Here is a 23271-nt window from a genome sequence, read left to right as displayed (position 1 = left end):
GTAAAAAGTGACCATAATTAACGATTAACATATAAAATCTATAATATAAATGTAAACAACGAAAACTGCATCGGTTTATTATTCAGCAATTCGTCTGACCCGCACATGTGGTTCATGTGTATCAGTCTCTGTATGCAAAGAAATTCCTTAATATTTCAGCTACTTTCATTATTGTTATTCGTTGTATCTTTCCAGTCATTCATTTAGTTCCAATTTCTCATTCTTTTTTTATTTTTTTAAGTTTTTGCGGAAATGTTCCTAGTATTCCTACTATTATAGGTACTATTTTGATTTTTTTTATCATCCATATCCCTTTCAGTTCTCTAACTGGCTCTGTGTATTTGTTCCGTTTCTCCTTTTCTTTTATATTTATCCTGTGGTCAGCTGGAACTGCAAAGTCTATGATTTGGCAGGACTTTTCCTTCTTGTTAATTATTATGACATCCGGTCTTCTTGCTTGGAGTGGTTTATCGGATTTTGTGATTCTCGTTTTCAATTCTTGGATGTCCCATAGGATTTTGTTATTCTCGTTTTCAATTACTGTTGCTGGCTTATGTTTGTACCATTTGTCTGTACATTCGAGACACAGTTGATTGTACAATTCCCAGTGTACTGCTCTTCCCACTTGGTCGTGCCTGTTCTTGTATTGCTTTTGGGCTAGTTTGTTACATTCACTTACTATATGGTTTATCATTTCGCCTTTTTGTCCACAGAGTCTGCATTTGCTGTTTTATTGTGTTTTGTTGATCTTTGCTTTGATGTGGTTGGTTCTTATCGAGTTATCTTGTGCTGTCCTTATTAGGGATTCAGTTACTCGGTTTAGGTGTCATTTTCGCATTATTGTCCAAGTGTTTTCGTTATTCTGATCGTTTGTCATCCTTCCGTGTAGTTGTTTCTCTTTTCATTTTTCTTTTCTTGTCTCATTCTTTGTCTCTCTGTTTTCTGTTTTGTTGATTTTTTCAGTGTATCTTGCTGCCATAATTATCCTTTATGTATTTTTCTATTTTTTAAATTTTTTTTATTACATTTTCACCCCAAACAAGGCAAATTGCCACTTTGGTGTAGGGGGCTACTATCAGGGGCAACAACTACTGGGGTACTATGTAGGGATTTGGGCAGCAAGGTGTCGGTTCACGTTGCACTTGAACTTCTGCATGTCAGTACTGTTGTTGGAATAGTCTTTTTTGGTGTCATTTACACAGTCTTTTATATACAAACCAGTCCCCTCGCGCCATCTTTCCTTTTCACATAGAGTCAGTCAACATCATCCTTTGGGTGCAGTGCGTTGTGCATGGTCACGAGTTTCCTGGTCTTCTGATCAAGCTGTCTCAGTTCTTCTTTAGTCCACCCTATGAACGGTCCAGAGTATCTTACTAGTGATACTGCCCATGTATTTATGCCTTTTCTTAGGTTTCTGCTATATAATTTAGTTTCCAGAAGTTTTCTCGTTCTCCTGTGGTATTTCTTTCCAATTCTCACTTTCATTTCTGTTGCTTTGATGGTGTCTGCTTCCAGAACTCCCAGGTATTTATAGGTGTCTTGTTCCCCTAGTACCCTCATCTCTGTTTGGTTGGGCAGTGTCATACCTTCTTTCGTCTCCAGTTTTCTGTTTATTATAACTAGTAGTGTGCACTTTTCCATACCAAATTCCATTTGGATATTCTGGTTGAAGATCATGATAGTGTTTATTAGTGTCTCTAGTTCATTTTCGGTCCTTGCGAAAAGTTTCAGATCGTCCATGTACATCAGATGGTTCATTTTTTCTTCTGTGTTAGAGAACTTTTATCTGGCTCGGCATTTTCTCAATATATTGTTCAGGGGCATCATGGCTATGATGAACAGTAATGGTGATAGTGAATCTCCTTGGAAGATGTTGATTTCTGTTATGTGTTGTCCATCAGCTGTCAGTTTCAATCCCCACGTTTTCATTGCATTTTCTATCATGTTGAGGATCCTGATTGGTATTTTATACATTTTAAAGCATTCTATTATCTATGTTTGCGAAATCCTGTCGTACAATTTTTTATAATCAATCTACGCCATGACGAGATTCTTTCTCCTTCTTTTTACCTCCTTTTTACCTCCTTTAGGATCTTTTGGTCTGTATATAGCAGACTATGTTTTTTTTTTGTTTTTTTTACTTTTTGGCATCCTTTCAGTTCTTTGGGAATAAGTTGTTGATTATCCAGGTAGTAGTAGAGTTGTTCCCTCATTGTGCTGTTAATATTTTCCACATATTGAGTAAGCACGTAATCAACCTACAGGGGCCTGCCAATATTGTAATTAAAAGTAATTCAAGGTGGTTACTAGTGCCAAAAACTTTGGAGATTGAAAGTACGGAGTTGAGGAGTGAAAATCCACTACTAGTGTAAACGCTTTTTTTTTTTTAGTTTGGCTTTGATAAGTTTAGTTTTTTGTGATTTTTGCAAAAACTTGCGCGAGACTATTTTTCGGACATGACAAAAAATCCTATTTTATTAAAAGTTATGTTCATGTATGCTGTATGCAAATTTTCTGCTTGTACACTTAGCTGTCATTATTAGAATCAATTATCTGTTCTATTTTACTGACAAAACAATTAAGTTTAATGGGGTAAAATGCATTCAAAAGAAGTCGTTGGTTTGGCACGGAAGAAGCGGGAAGATGGCCTCAGTATCAGAAGATCACCATGGATTTGAAGCTGTTGAAATCAACAATCGAATACATGCTGAAGACAAACTCCAAGCGGAAAAAGAAGGACGGAAAAGACCAATTGTAAAGAGGACTGAAAGGAAAATGAAGAGGACTGTGGCACGGCTTTTGCCATCTGGAGAATAAGTTACAGCAACAAAAGCGAAGGAGAGATGTGAATTGGATGCAAACGTCGGAACAGTACAAAGAACGCTGCATAGGATTGGTTTGAAGTATGCAAAGGCTAAGAAAAAAATTACATTAACAAAGAAACACAAAGGAGCAAGAATGGAGAGTGCTAAAAGGTGGTTAACAAAGCATGTTAACTTTAAGAAGGTTATATTTACTGATGAGAAGCGTTTCAAGTTTGATGGGCTCGATGGATGGTGTACTTGGTCGAGAAGGGGTGAGCCTGTTGTACTGATAAAACGGCAGATGGGAGGAGGAAGAGTTATGGTTTGGGGTATGATCTTTGCTAATGGAAATATATGGTTGGAGTGACTGAAAGGACGACAGAACAGCGAAACCTACAAACAGTTGCTGGACAAGAAAGCCCTACCAATGATAAGAAGAGAGATGGGGAATGATGTCGTTCTACAGTAAGACAATTGCAGTATCCATGTGTCAAATCTCTTGAAAGAATGGATGGCTAAAGTGAATATGACTACTTTGGAATGGCTTGCAAAAAGCCCAGATCTAAATTTAATGGAAAATGTTTGGGAAATGCTTGCGCAACTTGTCTATGATGGACCTGAAATAACGAAAGAGTCTCAACTATGGGAACGAATACTAGATGTCAAAAAACAACTAATAGAAACACGTAGAGATGTTATTGTGCATATGTTTGATCATTCTGAAGAGAGATTGATAAAAGTTATTGAGATGAAATGTGATAATACAGACTATTAACAATTTTTCAACGATGTCCGAAAAATAATGCTGCGTGTGTTTTGTAAAAGATGATGAAAATTAAATATTTTTCCTTGTCTAATCGATTTTCTTCCATTTTTATTACATGTATTGTCTTTATATGTTTATGCTATTCTATTGAAGGAATTTCCCCACTCTATGGTACTTGGAAAGTCGAATACTAAAGTGTCCGAAAAATATTGTCGGGCCCTTGTATAATTGCTGGGGACGGTTCCTTTCTTTGTGTTCTTCTGTATCAGTGCAGTTTTATCTTTTGTCATCCAATCTGGCTCGTTTGTTTCCTGTATACATTTTCTCAAGTTTTGAGCTTCCTTTCGTGTAATGTTGTAAATTTTTTGAACCAGTATGCGTGTATCCTGTCGTGCCTTGGTGCTCTCCAGTTTGCCATTTTTCGTATGATTTTCTATAGGGCTTCCTTGCTGATTTCATTCACTGTTCCTTTTTCAATTTTTTGTAACTCGTCTTTCATGTCTTTCAGCCATTCGGCATTTCTATTGTGATCCCATCATTCTTCCCATATCTTACTCCAGTAAAGTTTTGTTTCTGTCGGGTTTGGTCGTTCTGTTTTTGTTTTTCCCCCGTTCACATTTGGTAGTATTGGCTTTCATTGCTTTCAGATCTCCTGTTTTGCTTGCACTGTTCAGATTTGTTGTTGTTGTTGTTGTTGTTATTATAATAATAATAATAATAATAATAATAATAATAATATATATATATATATATATATATATATATATATATTTTTAATTTTTAAAATTTTATTTTATTTTATATGTTTCCTCACTCGGACTGCATACCCGAGTCATTATCAGTGATACCTGACTGGTAAAAACATGCGATTTTCCCTGGAGCCTGAGTGACAAAAGGTTTCCCCAAGTTTACAATATTCTCTGCTCTTTTCCAACATTATTACAATTCATTTATTCTCCTTAATAAGGGTCGATGGTTTTCTCTGGAAGTTGAATGAAATTAAACCTCCTTATGATCCCAGTAGTTGAGGTATCCAACAAATCGAAGTCTGGGTGGTGATATTCCTTCTCAGATTTTTCACCTGCTCAGATCCTCCAGAGAGCCCTACTTCTTTGCAGCAGCCTTCGTAATGAACACAATGTATTATTTTTTTCCAGTTCATGTTTCCTGTGAGTGTTAAGCCGAGCTGTTTGAATAATGAGCTTTCAGGTGGGATGTTATTAGCTATGGCAGTCGGCGGATGAGAAGGTTCGTTTTGTAATTGTTAAACGCAAGAAGCTTAGTGCTATGGTGACGATGATGATGAGTGTGATGATGCTTTAGTTCGATAAACCAGGTAACACAAAATCGAATAGCTGAAATAGTCATACTTAGAAGCGAGTGATATTAATCTAATTGATTATGTGTTTTATTGCAAGATTTTTTTTTTTTTTTCTTTACCGATACGTCGTCATGGTTGTCTTTTTTTTTCAAGTATTTTAGTTGATTTCAGTTGGGAATGACAAATACTTGCTACAACTTTATTTTGAAAACTGAAGATTTCCCTTTTGAGTTACAGAATTTAAGAAAAAAAAAAAAACAGAAAAAGAAAAAAATAACAGACGGAATAGTTTTTTTTTAAAAAGCGAGTAGAGAGAAAGACAGAAAATGAAAGAAAGATACGATATTCGTTTCAAAAGTAAGGCTTTCTATTTTTTTTTAACTCAAAAACTAAAGCGTTGAAGAGCTACGAAAATGGAAATGGTACTGAGCGACCTTTTGTGCCTCAGAATTTATTTTTCTACATAATCACCGCCATTCTTAATACATTTATTTTTAGCCAGTTTCGTTTGATACCTCGGTCGTAAAAGTCTGGAGCACACTTTGTCACTCACATCTCTGTCGCTACTCTGAAATCGACGAACCCATCTCCTAACGGTGCTAACATCAACTGCATCAGCTTCGTATATGTTTCACAGGCGCTATTAAATGATAATCGGTTCATTTTTTTTTTTTTTTTTTTTTGCATGGTGAAATTCAATGACGCATCTCTGCTTTTGACACACGTCCATGACAGGGAGCGCTTTCTTGGGATTGCTCGCACCGTTAATATCTGCAACTGAGAGATGAAACCATCAGGTCATGAATACACACGTTCAGTCATCATAACAATGCAATTTTCAATCCTCTCTGATCCATTCGAGCGGAATAAAAAATAGGAGGCATTACGTTTCGAACACAACTCATGAAAAGGCGCATTGGAAGAATAAATATGAAAGAAAAAAAGGAAGGAAAGACAGTTTAGAATAGATAGAAATAAAAACAAATCATAGAAAAGTAACATTAATTATAAAATTAATGGACAGAAAAAAAAGGAGTAGAGTATATATATATATATATATATATATATATATATATATATATATAGTCATCCACATACAGCCCTGTTTCGCTGTATCATAGCTCATCAGTGCGGCTAGACAAGTGACTACTTCAAACCATGATTGAAACTCGACCGCCCAAACGACAGCCAGCACTTCTAACCGTTACGCTATTCAGGGTAGTGAATTAACAATGTGTTGACATTGCCCAAACGCCTAAGCTCAATTTGTTTGCACAAAGACACTGCTTAATACGCTAATGGCAGTTTGTATATCACATCCCAATATGTTCAACCCAAGATAGGGAGCATTATATTCATCCACATGCAGTACTGTTTCGCTGTATCACAACTCATCAGTGTGGCTAGACAAGCAACTACCTCAAGCTAGAATCGAAATATCACTTCACAATATGCTCAACCCAAGATAGGGAGCATCATATATATATATATATATATATATATATATATATATATATATATATATATATATATATATATATATAGATAGATAGATAGATAGATAAGTAAGAAAGGTAGAAAGAAAGGTAGAGGGAAAGAATAAATATGAATGAAAAAGAAATAAGTAATATGAAAGGTAAAAAAGAAGGAAAAACAGTTTACAAAAAAAAGAAAGAAAGAAATGTAGTTAAAGCAACACTAAAGTAAAAATAACTAAACAGAAAAGAAAAAGACGGAAAAACAAAGATGAAAGAATAGTGAAAAAGAATGACGTGAAAAGAAAAAAAGAAAGTAAAAAAAAAATGAAAAGGGAACATATAAAAAAGACTGAAGAAATAAAAGAAAAGTTTTTTGTGTTTGTTTTATGTTATATTATATAACACTTTTGGAGTTATTTAATGTCAAAACTCGTCATTATAGTAAACATTTTTATGTTTCAAGTTCTTTAAATCTGATTTAAAAATTTTTTTAAATTGTATTTCCACCCCCAAGCAAGGTACAGTGGCAATGTGATATAGGTGGGGGGGGAGGGGGCTACATTTATTTATTATGTTTGATGTGGGTTGTTTTGTAGAGAAAAAAATGTTGCTTTTGTTTTTGTAATTGCAGAACATGATTGAGTTTTGCAAACGAAAATAAAAACAATAACATCAATGTTTGGTGCATTTTTATTCAGGAAGCTGGTATTTTCAGACAACACCAGAAAATTAAAATAAAAATATAAAAATAAATAAATAAATAAATAAAAAGGGATAAATAAAGAATTGCATGAAGGAATCATTTTTAGAAGTTTTTGTCGTAATGAAGACTAACCGACGTCAACTATAGTCGGTAAACTGGGCAAATATGCTTGGACTATAAAGATTTGGATTTACCTCGGTTGATACAGGGAACAGCGATTGGACAACCCCCCAATGACCCTGAAAGCGATAAGAGAAGGCAACGAAAAACTAATTGAAATCGAAATAATGATTAAAATAAAATAATTCGTTTCTTTATGTCCCCATTATTGGAATTATTAAGGAGTCACTAACGGGGTGCCCTCTGATTGAATGAAAAACAACGAATCACAGACCTCCCTTTTTAGATTCCCCCACCCCCCTCAAGAGCGGTTATTTCGAATTCTCTTCCTCTTTTGCTTGTTGACCCCCTGAAGACAACACTTGTTTTTTCAGTTTTCTTCGCCTATCATACCGGACAGGTGAGAGAGAAGTTTCAACAGTAACTGCAGCACAAAGAATACAAGGCTTTCTTCTTTTTTTTTTTTTACCTCAACCCGGCCAAACTCCACAGGAAACAAACAGCGTTAAAAGGACAAACAATAAATAAGTTCCGCAAAGCGACTGCTTTTGCAAGAAACATTTTTTCTTCCTTCTCTTTCCTATTAATACAAGTTTTCTTATAAAAACTACATCTGTGTTGTGTTTCTTCCTTATTGTCGACGTTACTTTATTTTTGTTACCGTTTATAGTTGGGAAATTCCCAATACCGTATCATCTAAAAACGTATTATATAAGAAATAAAATAAAGACACAATTCAATTGTTGGTTCCAGAATTATCTGAGTTATTTCCGTCGGATTTATTTATGCTGGCCTACAAGAAGAATGCACTATCCTTCCGAAACTCAAAATTCTAATTACATGTGGAGAATTAAAAATGAGATATCATTCTTAGGACTGTATGTTAAAATGTTAAGTATAAGACAAGTAGACGCACTAGTATATAAATTGGTTTGTCGAAAGTAAATAGAAATGAGAGTTCAGTCAGGATCAAACATTAGATTTGGGGGATTGATAGAAACGGATGTGACGTCAAAAGGTTCACATAGTCAACGAAAGGTTTTAGTAGTCCATTGAAAGCACTGCACGTATGAACATGATGATTTTAAAATATCAAAACAAGATATCATTAAACAATGATTATCAATCTCTCTCTCCCTGTCTCTCCTCTTCCATGCCCTATGGAGTAGCGATTTGATACAAATTTTCGAGCGGAATAAACCTCACCTGTCTTACAACAGTTTTGTCTATCAATAATTCCCCACCCCCCACTCTTTATCTGTGCCTAAACCTAAACGTAGGTTCCATGAAAAAAGCTTCTGGAAAAAAGCCTGGGGAATTGTCTTCCGTTTTCCCTTCAAGTCCAACGTAAACAAGTACTTGATGAGCCCTTCCACTTAAGTTAACAAATTTACCGAATTTCCATTACTAAAACTTACTATATTGTTCAATTGACTACTGTACACTCTTAACCCTTATCCTCGAGTGGTCTTTAGGCCTTGATAAGTGGTGATGCCCATAAAAAAACAGTTTCGTCTTGATTTTGCTCATTTTTGAGCTACAAAAGAATTTATTTTCCAAGCGGCATTTCCTCAGTCTGGAAAGATCATTAAACGAACATTTTTTTTTTACTTGGGGGGTCACCAGATATCAAGACCCGAAGGCCACTCAAGGATAAAGGTTAATGAATGTAAGGTTGTTGTGTAGTAATCATTGATGGTGTAAATTGGGTAGAATTTGATTGGAGTTCAATTAAGACCTTGCTATGAAAATAATGATAGAGCAGAGACACGTTCACAACGCCTCTTCTGTGAGAAAAATGAAAAACGCATCACCTACTAGGCTTCAAAAATAGATTATTCGCAACAATAAATCCACTGTTTTAGTCTAAAAATCATCAGAAGACGAAAATAATCTTCTAAGGATTAAGGGTCTTGGCTTGACTAAAACGAGAGGCTGTTTTTGACGCTTGATGAAGTCTTTTTAGATTGAAAGAGTAGACTTATTTTTACGACTAATGGTAATTTTGTTTACCTAAATCAAATAAAATAAGAGAATTATATATATATATATATATATATATATATATATATATATATATATATATATATATATATATATATATACTAGCAAAAGTACCCGTCGTTGACTGGGTTCAAAACAGTCTACAGAAAATGGACTCTGATTTATGAAAATATGGTAGGTTATGAAAAGGAAGGGTTGTAAAGAGATAGCTTCGAATTTGGGGGTATCAAAACCAAAGCAAAATATGATGAAAGTAAAAATAAAATAGATAAACCCCATAATTTATTATACCATACCTGTTCACACTGAAACACTTAACACAATATTCTGTGGATCTATATTAAAAAACCTTGTTAATCTTTGTGACATATTTCCATTCTATGGAGGTCAGGCACGAACGAACACCCCATAATTTTATTATACCATATTTCTTCAAACTGAAACAGCCAGACTCGCAATTTTAATGAACCACCGTTCTGCCAGATCAAACATACCCATTCCTGTGCCTCGATACATCTTCTATCATTATATGTAATCAGTTTTTTAAAATAGTCAACCATATAGGAGCCTATTCGTGATCAGACACACACACATATATACACAGAGACACTCAGCTTTATATATATATATATATATATATATATATATAAAGCTGAGTGTCTCTGTGTGTGTATATATATATATATATATATATATATATATATATATATATATATATAATGTCATTCCTTTGTTTATTTTATCTTTTTTGAATGAATTGAGCTGGAGAATAATTTTCCCGTACCCATGTGATGCCCCAAATATATAATTTTTTACATATTAGCTACAGAAACGTGTTTCGTCGTCATACCACTCATCAGCGCAGCTTAACTGGATCAGGTTCGAACCTAAGACTTGGGGTCCTAAGTCTAGTGTTCTGCCACACACACACACACACACACACACACACACACACACACACACACACACACACACACACACACACACATATATATATATATATATGTATATACATATATATATATATACATATACATATATATATATATATATATATATATATATATATATTGATGAAACTTATGTAAAATAAAACAATCTTATTCATTTGAAAATGAATTGTTCCAAAATCAAATTCTCTCTCTCACCCTCTCCCTCTCTCCATCTTTCTCTCTCTTTCTCGCTCTCTCACTCTCTTTCTCTCTTTCTCTCTCTCTCTCTATATATATATATATACATATATATATATATATATATATATATATAGAGAGAGAGAGAGAGAGAGAGAGAGAGAGAGAAAGGGAAAGCGGGAGAAAGATGGAGAGAGGGAGAGGGTGAGAGAGAGAGAATTTGATTTTGGAACAATTCATTTTCAAATGAATAAGATTGTTTTATTTTACATAAGTTTCATCAATCAACGTCCCATTTTTCAACATAAGTGTTGAAATTTATAACGTACAAATACACGTAAATACTACTACTGCTACTACTATTACTACTACTAATTATTATTATTATTATTATTATTATTATTATTATTATTATTATTATTATTATTATTATTATTTATCTAAATCTTAATTTACTTGTCCGTCCGTCCAGTGTCACAAAAAACATCATCACAGCACACATTACTTAATGAGAAACGAATTACCTCCCTTTATAGTCGCTTTTTATCAGTTAAAAATCATTAAGACCATTCCCTCTTCACAAATTTTTGTTACCTACATTATTACATACTAAAATTTCATGGCAAAATAAATAAAATCATAGTGTGCTTTTGTTGATTAGAGATCTTTTAAACCTACGCATTTCAGGTGAAAACATTATTACTTATTACATGCCATGTAATAAGTACAAATTCTAATACATGTTGAAATTAGTACAAAACAATCAGTACAAAGTAGTTTTCTGTAAATACAGAAAACCAGACCTATTCCTTACATATATGTATAATCCAAGATGTCCTGAAATAGTAAGCAACTTGTGGCCATCAGAACTTACATAAAATCGACCTGATTTAATATCACATATGTATTATACACATCTAGCTGAACTTTTGAAAGACATTAAAGGCAGACATGTACTGGGAATTCTATTTGCAAATGGTTATGTTATTGATTTTCAAAAAGAGGGCTATCACACTGCCACATGATCATAATGCTGCGAGATCAGGATAAGATAAGAACAGTTCATCAGATTGATGCAATTGTGTCAGCAGAGATATCAGGAGCTGGAGATCCAGAGCTTCGTGATTTCATTAAGTCTTTAATAGCAGCTCAGTGTAATTGTTTGATTATATGATAAGAAGTTTCTAACTGATGTGAGTTTTTGAAATTTTCAACTACCGTGGAATTTCCACTGGTTCTGCTAGTTGTTGATATTATTATTATTATTATTATTATTATTATTATTATTATTATTATTATTATTATTATTATTATTATTAGATTATTATTATTCAAACTAGGGAAACGTGGAAATTCGACCGTTGTCTCCGTCGTCTGATGTATATTGTTGCCGTGCTTAAAAATATTTTCATTCTGTAGGCGTCTATCAAATAAAGACCCTACAATATTATTTTTACCACTTTTATTCTAACTGAAGCATACTTATCAAAGTATTCTCATTAATACAAAGCCATAATGTATCTGGTTAGGGGGCGGGCAGTTTGTGACATATTTCCATTCTATAGACGTCTGGCGTGAACGACGACCTTACGATCTCATTGTACCAACTTTGTTCCTAGCGCAAAAGCCCAGAAAGTGTATTTCTAGTTCGAGTTTACGTTTTTACGTTTTAACACCAAAAACAGACGCAGTTCAACAAATTACTATTCTTGCAGAATGAGTGATCCTATTAAAAAAAAAAGTTATGGAAGGTACGTAATACGTATGTTATCACGTACGTATTACCATAAAATTTCCTTAGCATATGATTGTCTATATTATCTTTGTCTTATTCTGTCTTTATGTCTCTCTGTGTGTTTGTCCATCTGTTCAGCTTTTTCTGGAAAACTACCGATCCGATCTGACTTAAGATTTGCATGGATTTTTCTTATGATAAGTGATAAGGTGCAGCGAAGTAAGTATTAAGGTATCCTTCTATGTACAGTTAAAGATTAATAGGGATTAATCCATCCAGCATGGCCGCAGCCAGGATTGAACTCACTACACGAGTTTGTAGTATAATTTAAATTTTGTAAGTAGTTGAATACTTGATGCTTCGCCAGGGCTATGAAGGGTATTTTTTATTGTGACGCCATCACTAGATGGGTTGCCTACCACGGCTTGAGAGACTCCCATCTACCCTCGAGAGAAAGATAGACCGCGCCAGTTTCTCAACCTGGTATTTTACCTCTCTCTCTCTCTGTCTGTCTGTCTGTCTGTTTGTCTCTCTCTCTCTCTCTCTCTCTCTCTCTCTCTCTCTCTCTATATATATATATATATATATATATATATATATATATATACAGACATATATATGTGTGTGTCTGTGTGTGTGTGTGTGTATCTGATGGAAATCGACCCAGACAAGGCATGAAGCCAATCGATATAAGAAGCTAAAAAATAACATTTCAAGGTATAAACTCGACAACAGTTAATGTTATATGGATAGATTCTAAGACGAAAAACAGCAATTCTTTCCTCTTTTTCAGAAACAACGCCCATGGCATGTAAGGTATAAGGTATGAATTAAGGGAAGTAAGAGTTAGTCAATGTGCTGAAAAGTCTAGTATAGATAATAATTTTTAGTTATATCTCATAGGATTAGCGAATCTCTCGACGGAGGTAACCTTCTAGGACACTTGCTCTTGACATATCAAAGGCCTTTGATATAGTATGGCATAAAGGGTTACTTCACAAGAACTCCAGTTATGGTATAGCTGGAAATATCTTCTCAATTATTAAATCATTTCTCTCTGATAGGTTCATAAGAGTAGTAGTTGAGGGGCAAAAATCAGAAGCTCACAGTATTAATGCTGGAGTCCCTCAGGAGTCCATCCTGGGCTCAACTCTTTTCCTGATCTACATTAATGATCTTCCAAATCATATCCTTACATCATTCGTAGACATTTATGCTGATGACACTAAGCACATCTAAGACAGTAAACAACCAAGTTCTCTCCAATTCTCTCTCCTCTGATCTCGAGCACGTGGTACAATGGGGAAGGGAGTGGTTGGTTACTTTTAATGTATCTAAAACCAAGCTTCTATCTTTACATCATCAGCGTTCTGATCCCCATGTGGCATCAATTGAAATGAGTGGCTCTCGTCTTATGGAGGCCTCAAGTTTTGACAAGCTTCTGGGCTTGACCTTTACTCCTGATCTTAAATGGAATACTTACATCAAATCTGTTGCCAAGGCCGCTGGAAAAATGGTGGGATCCTTCGATCGATCCAGTAAATATCTCACTGCTGATGCAATTCTCTATCTATATAAGAGCCAGGTACGCCCAAGGATGGAATACTGTTGTCACATCTGGGTAGGAGCTGCTACAAAGAACTTGTCCTGCCATGATAGAGTTCAAAATAGACTTTGTAGCCTCGTAGGAGATGTCCTTTTCTCTTCACTGCAACCTCTATCTCACAGAAGAGATGTTGCGAGTTTGTCTCTGCTTTTTCGTTATTTTCATGGAAAGTGTTCGACTAAACTTCGATCTATGGTGCCCCCTCGCCAAACTTTCACAAGAAACACTCGTCTAGCTGAAAACACTATCGATAATTCCCCCTACTCTTTATCTGTGCCTAAACCTAAACGTAGATTCCATGAACAAAGTTTATTTCTTAGAACTTCACGCCTGTGGAATTGTCTTCCTTTTTCCTGCTTTCCAGCTGACTACAATATGTTGTCTTCAAGTCCAATGTAAACAAGTTCATGATGAGCCGTTCCATTTAAGTTAACAAATTTACCGAATTTCCATTACTAACGATTACTATATAGTCCAGTTGACTACTGTACACTCTTAACCCTTATCCTCGAGTGTTCTCTGGGCCTTGATAAGTGGTGACGCCTATGTAAAAAAAAAAGAAAAGATAACAAGTTGTAAAATCGTGACGTCATACAAGTACATCATAATAAGAAATAATTTAAATTACAGTCCAACGTATTTTGTTTAAGAACTTATGACTATTTTCACTTTCTAACTGCGACGTTTTTTTTTAGTTTTATAGCTTGGAAGCTATGGCAGGAAAAATATGAACTGCACTTGTTTTGTGTTATATACTTTTTTTTTCTGTCCTCTTCAAGGTAATTATGCCGTTCGACTCATCTGAAGAATTCTATGATTGAAAGAGAAAACAACAACAAAAGAAGCTTCCTTTTTTTTTGTTGTTTTCATCTGAATTTCCCAAATGTCTATAGTTTCAACAGAAATTTATCAAATATAAGTGATCACGCACCGACTAAAGTTACAATGTAATTACAATAACAAAAAATGGGAATAAAAGATCAATCAAAAATGTACTGATACTGACGAAAAAAGAATTCAAGAAAGCAACCCTGATTGAACAAAAAAAAGTCAACTGATCAATATGAACTAGGAAAAAACAGAAATACATGTTACATATATATATATATATATATATATGTACATACACACAAACACACGTGTGTGTTTGTGTGTATGTATGTGTGTGCTGGGGTGGAGAGGACTCCCGTAAGCCGTGGTGAAGGCAACCTTTCTAGGAGAAGCAAATCTCTGATTTAAAAAACCATAAAGCGGGAGACCAGTACCCGCATTAAGCTGGTCTGCAGTTTAACTTGTTGCTGGCTATCTTGCTCTTGCTTGTTGCTGGATCTCAACATCTTGAACCGAGAGAGAGACTTAGCTGTCGTACAAAGCTAAGACTCTGTAACATCATCTGTGTATGGATACTCCCTCAGGTATTTGTCTATAAAAATGGTCCTGTGGCGATGGAAGTCATTTTCCGGCTCATGGACTGTAAGTGTCTGAGGGAGTGGCACTCGTCTGACAAGACGTTGCAATCATCATATATATACATATATATATAACTAGCATCTCTCCCAAGCTAAGGATTGAACCTAGAACCGTTGTGTTGACAGTCGGCATATATATATATATAATTTCTATTTTCCAAGCTGCAAGGCACTCGATTGCAAATAAACTCACTAACCAGAAACGTGTGCGTTGTACTGGATTTTTTCCTAAAATATCCTTGAATTATTTTGATTAAATTATTTTTCACTGAAATAATCTTTGCTAAAATTAAAATTAAAATTTAGGTATATCAAGTACTATCGCCTTCCTAATACTTTGTCCGACGCATTGTATATGCATCAAACGATCACTTGTAGGTCGCATAAATCGATACCAATGGTTAGAAATAAGTTTAGCATTAACAAGATGGCGGGCTATCATTGGATTGATTAAAGTCTCCAAGATTCCATTAAGATGATGGAGCGATAATTTTAAGGATCAGTTCTTTCGCTAGAATGCTTGAACACTGATAAATTTGATAAAATGATATTACTTTTAATGTAAATATACAAAATCATCTTCTCATATATATATATATATATATATATATATATATATATATATATATATATATATATATATATATATATAATAGCAGGGAGACCTACTGTTGTCAGGGATTGGATGAGAATCAATGTATGCTCCACGCTTCCAATACTTTTATTGTCATGGAAATCGGTGAAATCGCGCATTCATCAATCAAATCGATTAATTGTCTGCTCTAGCTGGGAACCCACCACAGTGCACCGGGAGGAAGCTCATATGCGTCATTGCAGTAACTTAGTCCATAATACATTGTAGTCTACATTGTCTGTTGATTTTATGAAATTATTTTTATTTTTACGATTTGAATTAAAGTTAAATATGCTACAGTCAAGGATTTTTGTTCGATTGTGCTCTAACCCGGAGATTCAATTTCAAACGCACTCCTGTCTTATCAAAGAGCCAATTTCTACTTGCGTGGTGGTATAACTTATAAAACGCACTTGTGATATAAATCAATCGACGAAAACTGCCAGACAAACAAAGTACATTTGCATGAAATTTCATAAAAATCGACATAGTCGTTTTGGAGAACATAGGAAACGAATTTACACCAATAGAGGAGACAAAGTTCCATATATACTAGCATTTGCGCCCGGCGTTGCCCGGGTATTTGGAGGTGTATGATGAGCAAAAAAAAAAAAAAAAGGTCAATTTTTTTAAACTTTGACCCCTATTATGACCTCTTAACTTTTATTGTTTGGGGCTCACATCAAGTTATTAAGTTAGATCCATGTCCATATCTAAAATTTCAAGTGTTTAGACCGAAAATTGTCGGAGGAGTTTGGTAAAGTTCTCAAAAGTCAAATCGTTGAACTTTGACCCCTTAACAGCCAAATTTCTGGCCGAAAACGGATTACAAAGATTTTTCCAAATCTCGGTACTCTGTATATCAAATTTCGAGTCTGTAGACTTAAAATTGACAAAGTTATTGCGTAGGGAAATGTACACAAACAGATAGACAGACACACAGACAGACAGACACACCGACAGGTTCACCTTTATAGATATACTAGCATGAGTGTCCGGCGTTGCCCGGGTGTGAGGTTTATGCTGAGCAAAAAAAAAAAACAAACAAAAAAAACAAAACAAAACGGTCAATTTTTTCAAACTTTGACCCCTATTATGACCCCTTAACATTTATTGTTTAGGATTCTAATCAAGTTATTAAGGTAGATCCATGTCCAAGGAACCTATATCTAACATTTCCAGTGTTTAGACCCGAAATTGTCGGAGGAGTTTGGTAGAGTTCTCAAAGGTCAAATCGTTAAACTTTTACCTCTTAACAGCCAATTTTCCGGCCGAAAACTGATTACAAAGATTTTCCCAAATCTCAGTACCCTGTATATCAAATTTTGATTCTGTAGGCTTAAAAATGACAGAGTTATTGCGTAGGGAAATGTAAACACAAACACACATACACACAGATACACAGACACGTTCACTTTTATAGATATACTAGCATTTCGGCCCAGCGTTGCCCGGGGGTTTGGATGTGTCTGTTAGATAAAAAAAAAAAATGTGGAAGTAGGAAGGCAGGCTCGAACCCGTACCGCAAAGGATGAAAAAAAAACGGGTCAAAAACCTAACGTTTATGTTGTTACGACCACCGCCAAACCGGAAGTGACGTTTTATAAAATTAAGGCTAGACAATCTAAAGGAGAGGATAACTTTAAAAAATATCGACGAAAAAAGTGACCTCCCCCCTGTAGAAAAGTGCCTAGTTGAAGGGGAAGATATTAATGTTTTTAGCCAATTTTTCGATATTTGTCGTCTGAAGGGTCGAACTTCAAAACGATACTAGTCTTGGTAAAATCCGTCGCCTCTATTGAAAGTTTTAGGCAGACATACAAACATACATACATACATTTATATATTGGTAACTAAGAATTTTCGACCCAAACCAGTGAAAAAGCTTGCCCTATCTCTGAATACCCTTTATGTAAAATTTCAAATATTTAGACCAGAAATTGTCTGAGTAATTTAGAAGAGACCGCAGAGGTCAATTTTTTAAAACTTTGACCCCTATTGTGACCCCTTAAAATTTATTGTTTTGGGCTCAAATCAAGTTCTTAAGTTAGATCCATGTCCAAGAAACATATATCTAAAATTTCAAGTTCATAAACCCAAAATTGTCGGAGGAGTTTGGTAGAGTTCTCAAAGGTCAAATCGTTCAACTTTGACCCCTTAATCGTCAAATTTCTGGCCCAAAACCGATCACATCGATTTTTTTTTTTTTACATAGGGGTCACCACTTATCAAGGCCCGAAAGCCACTTATTAGTATTGGGGGTTTTGTTAGAATTAAGTGAGCGGTTTGTCAGGAGTTTGTTTATGTTGAACTTGAAGACGTCGAAGTTGTAGTCAGGTGGAAAACAGACAATCGGCAGAGAGTTCCACTGGCGTGCAGTTCTAAGAAAGAAACTTTGCTCATGGAATCTACGTTTGGAATTAGGCACAGATAGAGAGTGGGGAAAATTATTGACAGTAGTTTCACCCAGACAGGTTTTTCTCATGAAAGATTGGCGAGGGGGGGGGCGAGGGATTGGATCTCAGACGAGCACCTACCATGGAAATAACGATAAAACAAAGACAGGCTCGCAACGTCTCTTCTGTGGGAGAGAGGTTGCAGGGAAGAGAAAAGGGCATCCCCCACTAAGCCACAAAGTCTATTTTGTACCCTGTCAAGGCAGGATAGGCTGTTTTTAGCAGCTTCTGCCCAGATGTGGCAGCAGTACTCCATCCTTGGACGTACTTGGCTTTTCTCAGTAACCTGTATATCAAATTTCGAGTCTGCAGAGTAAAAATTGACAGAGTTATTGCGTAGGGAAATGTACACAGATACACAGACACTTTATATATATATATATATGTATATCACTAATGCGTATAAGAAAGGACAGTTATAAAAAGAATGAAAAAGTTAATCAGTACAAAATATATGTAATTTTTATTAACAGCAGATTTACAGCTTTAAAAAACAGTCAAAACAAAGAATCCAATGACGAGACGTCTGTTCTCTGCATTGATCTCGTGTGTAATTTTTTTTCTTTTTTTTTTTTTTTTGGCATTTTCATCCCAAACAAGGCATAGTGTCACTTTGATATAGGGGGATACTATCTGGGGCATAAATTGCAGGGATACTATGTAGGGAGTTATATCATATTCCAAGAATCACATAAATCAATCAAGTAATATTGTTTTTAAATAATAAAATCATATTATATGCGTGACAGAACAGCAGCCGTTTTGCCCGTCATTTTGAAAACACCCTGAAAAAAAGGGGAAATAATTGAACAATAATAAAAAATTGCAAGGCTTATGTTGTAATGCCCACATAATCCCAATGATAGCGTAAAATGATTTTCTTTATAAAAATAAATCTACTTATTTATTCAATTTATGTGATTTTTGGAGTTTGATATTTTCATTTCGTCACGGATACGTACAACACACCCAGTTTTCTTTTCTTTTATTCTTTAATACAGTGGTTTCTGTACGATAATCTTCTTTTCTAGTAATCTTAAATAGGACATTTAGTTTCAATTAATATCGCTTTCACAGAAACATTCAACATTCGATGCAATATAAAATATGTAACTAGCCGCATCTTCATATCATGCCGCATTTCTATTGTGAACTACTGGCAGCGACAAAAAAAATCACAACATGATGTACTCTACTCAAAACGAAAATGTACTGAGTTCTATTTGGACTAGTGGGAGGTGCCCGGCGTTGCCCGGCGTTGCCCGGCGTTGCCCGATCGTAAATATATTTCAATTCATGCAGATTTCGTATTTATTAGGTAACCAATATTTTAGTGAATATTACATACATACATACATGATGATTGCAACGTCTTGTTAGACGAGTGCCACTCCCTCATACATTTAAAATCCATGAGCCCAAATACCTGAGGGATTATCTATACAAAGATGATGTTACAGAGTCTTAGCTTTGTACGACAGGTAAGTTTCTCTCTCGGTTCAAAACGTTGAGACCCTGCAACAAGCAAGAGCAAGATATCCAGCAACAAATTAAACTGCAGACCAGCGGGTACTGGTCTTCCGCTTTATGTTTTTTTTAAATCAGATATTTGCTTCTCCTAAAAAGGTTGCCTTCACCACGGCTTACGGGAGCCCTCTCCACCCCAATACACATATACACACACACAAATATACACTGTGCTAGTTGGCCGTTGACCCAGAAAAAGAGTCCATTCGCCCTTTGGAAGGTCTTGCTTTTAATCCTTCAGGGAGACTAGCCACCCTCCTCACCAAACAAGTCTGGTGGGGGAACCAGTTTAGTCGCCGGTGACCCGACCATGAGGCAGGTAGTACTGAGTTACATGGTACCAGTAGCATATGACATGACCTGACAAAACATACATACATACATACATACATACATACATACATATATGAGTGTGTGTGTGTGTGTGTGCATAGTAGCCTAGAAAATGAAGTAGAGAGGAGGAATATTCCTTTATTTTTAAATTACCTGTAACGTTGTTTAAATTACCTGTAACGTTGTTTAAATTACCTGTAGCATTGTTTAAATTACCTGTAATGTTGTTTAAATTACCTGTAGCATTGTTTAAATTACCTGAAACGTTGTTTAAATTACCTGTAACGTTGTTTAAATTACCTGTAGCATTGTTTAAATTACCCGTAACGTTGTTTAAATTACATGTAACGTTGTTTAAATTACCTGTAGCATTGTTTAAATTACCTGAAACGTTGTTTAAATTACCTGTAACGTTGTTCAAATTACCTGTAGCATTGTTTAAATTACCTGTAACGTTGTTTAAATTACCTGTAACGTTGTTTAAATTACTTGTAACATTGTTTAAATTACCTGTAACATTGTTTCAATTACCTGTAACGTTGTTTAAATTACCTTTAACATTGTTTAAATTACCTGAAGCATTGTTTAAATTACCTGTAACGTTGTTTAAATTACCTGTAACATTGTTTAAATTACCTGTAACATTGTTTAAATTACCTGAAGCATTGTTTAAATTACTTGTAACATTGTTTAAATTACCTGTAACATTGTTTCAATTACCTGTAACATTGTTTAAATTTCCAGTAACATTGTTTAAATTACCTGAAGCATTGTTTAAATTACCTGTAACGTTGTTTAAATTACCTGAAACATTGTTTAAATTGTCTGTGTGTTATAAAAGATGCTGGAAGTGCTCCCCGATGACATCTATGCATTTCTGGGCACGTTTAACAACGTTTGCAGGACTCCCTTATATTAAAAAACAAAAATAAAAATAAAGGAAACAATTATTATGTACGCAGCCGTGATGAAACAAAAATATCATATTCCAAGAATCGCATAAATTAATCAAGTAATCTTGTTTTTAAATAATAAAATCATATTTTATGAGTGACAGAACAGCAACCGTTTTTGCCCGTCATTTTGAAAACGACTTGAAAAGAAAAACAAAGGGTAGCAATAATAAAAAAAAACTGCGAGACTTATGTTGTAATGCCCACGAATTCCCAATAATTGTAGATCTTCTCTGGTGATTCTCCTGATAGCGTTTGTACTGTTCTCCTTTAGTTGTTTTAGATTGAGAGGATTGTTTGCATAAACTTTTTGTTTTAAAGTCACCTAAAGATAAAAATCACATTATGACAAGTCCGGGGAGCATGGTGGCTATAACCCTTTGCTTATTGTTCTCTCTTCCGTAAATATGTCATGAATTCGTGTTCCTGCGAGACGTGTGACATGTAGCGCCATCTTGTTAAAAAAAGAATTGCATTTTTTCTTGTAGTTTCAGTTGGTCGTAAAGAGAAAGATTAGAGAGATCGGACTACTTTTAAGTGACACACAATATGGTTTCCGCTCTGCAAGATCTACCGCAGATGTGCTGACGGTTATATCCCACAGGATTAGTGAATCTCTTGACAAAGGCTTCTTTTCTAGGGCAATTGCTCTCGATATATCAAAGGCCTTCGACAAGGTATGGCATAAGGGTCTACTTCACAAGATTTTCAGCTACGGTATAACTGGAAATGTTTTCTCAATCATTAAATCATTTCTCTCCGATAGGCTCATAAGAGTAGTGGTAGATGGACAAAAATCGGAGGCCTGCAATATAAATGCTGGAGTCCCTCAGGGGTCAATCCTGGGCCCAACTCTCTTCCTGATCTACATCAATGACCTCCCTAAACACATACTTAAATCATTCGTTGACATCTATGCTGATGACACGACCATCTACGGCAACACATCAAAGGCTGTAAATGACAAAGTTCTCTCTGATTCTCTCTCCTCTGATCTCGAGCGCGTGGTTCAGTGGGGGAAGATGTGGCTGATTACCTTTAATGGATCCAAAACCAAACTCCTATCCTTACATCAATGCTCTGATCCCCATCTGGCATCGGTTGTGGTGGATGGCTCTCGTCTGGGTGAGGCCCCGTGTTTTGACAAGCTTCTGGGTTTGACCTTTACTCCTGATCTGAAATGGAACACGTACATCAAGTCTGTTGCCAAGGTCGCTGGAAAGATGGTGGGATCCTTCTACCGCTCCAGAAGATATCTCACTACGGATGCAATTCTCTATCTATATAAAAGCCAAGTACGTCCAAGGATGGAATACTGTTGCCATATCTGGGCAGGAGCTGCTAAAAACAGTCTATCCTGCCTTGACAGAGTACAAAATAGACTTCGTGGCTTAGTGGGGGATGCCCTTTTCTCTACCCTGCAACCTCTCTCCCACAGAAGAGACGTTGCGAGCATGTCCTTGTTTTATCGTTATTTCCATGGCAGATGCTCGTCTGAACTCCAATCTCTGGTCCCCCCTCGCCAATCTTTCACGAAAAACACCCGTCTAGCTGAATCCACTGTGAAAAATTTCCCCCACTCTATATCTGTGCCTAAATCAAAACGCAGATTCCATGAACAAAGCTTCTTTCTTAGAACTGCACGCCTGTGGAACTCTGTTCCGTCTGCCTGCTTCCCTCCGGACTACAACTTGGATGTCATCAAGTCCAATGTTAACAAATTCCTAATGAACCGCCCCCTTAAGTAAACATTTCAGCAAATCTCCTCACTAACGTAATGTACTTGCAATAACCCTTATCCCTGAGTGGCTTCCGGGCCTTGATAAGTGGTGATCACTGTGTAAAAAAAAAAAAAAAAAAAAAGTGGGTCTCGTTGTATATATATATAGTACCGATTTACGAAGTTAAAAAAACAAAGTGATTTAGGTGCCATCAACTAGAACCAGCCGCGTCCTCTCCCGTTTAATTTATCGACAGATAGATAAGGAAGATTTAAAAGTAAACCACTTAAAGCTACGAATGAATTTGCGCATGCGAAAAACTAATAGAAATACGCGGACAAATTGAAATGAGCCTTTTGCATTTGAGCTTATTGATATATTTCTGTTCGTATTATTCATCCACCCAAACAAAGATTTTACTCGTTATAAATCCATTTGTTTTATATGATTACTATTTCCTGTTAATTTAAATGCTATGCGACTAGTAGTTTAATAGTTTATCGGTTAAATA

The sequence above is a fragment of the Euprymna scolopes genome, chromosome 14 (genome assembly GCF_053919585.1).
Source record: "Euprymna scolopes isolate OS-2025 chromosome 14, ASM5391958v1, whole genome shotgun sequence".
NCBI lineage: Eukaryota > Metazoa > Mollusca > Cephalopoda > Sepiida > Sepiolidae > Euprymna > Euprymna scolopes.
The sequence above is the reverse complement of the archived record's forward strand: the minus strand, read 5'-3'. Positions refer to the sequence as shown.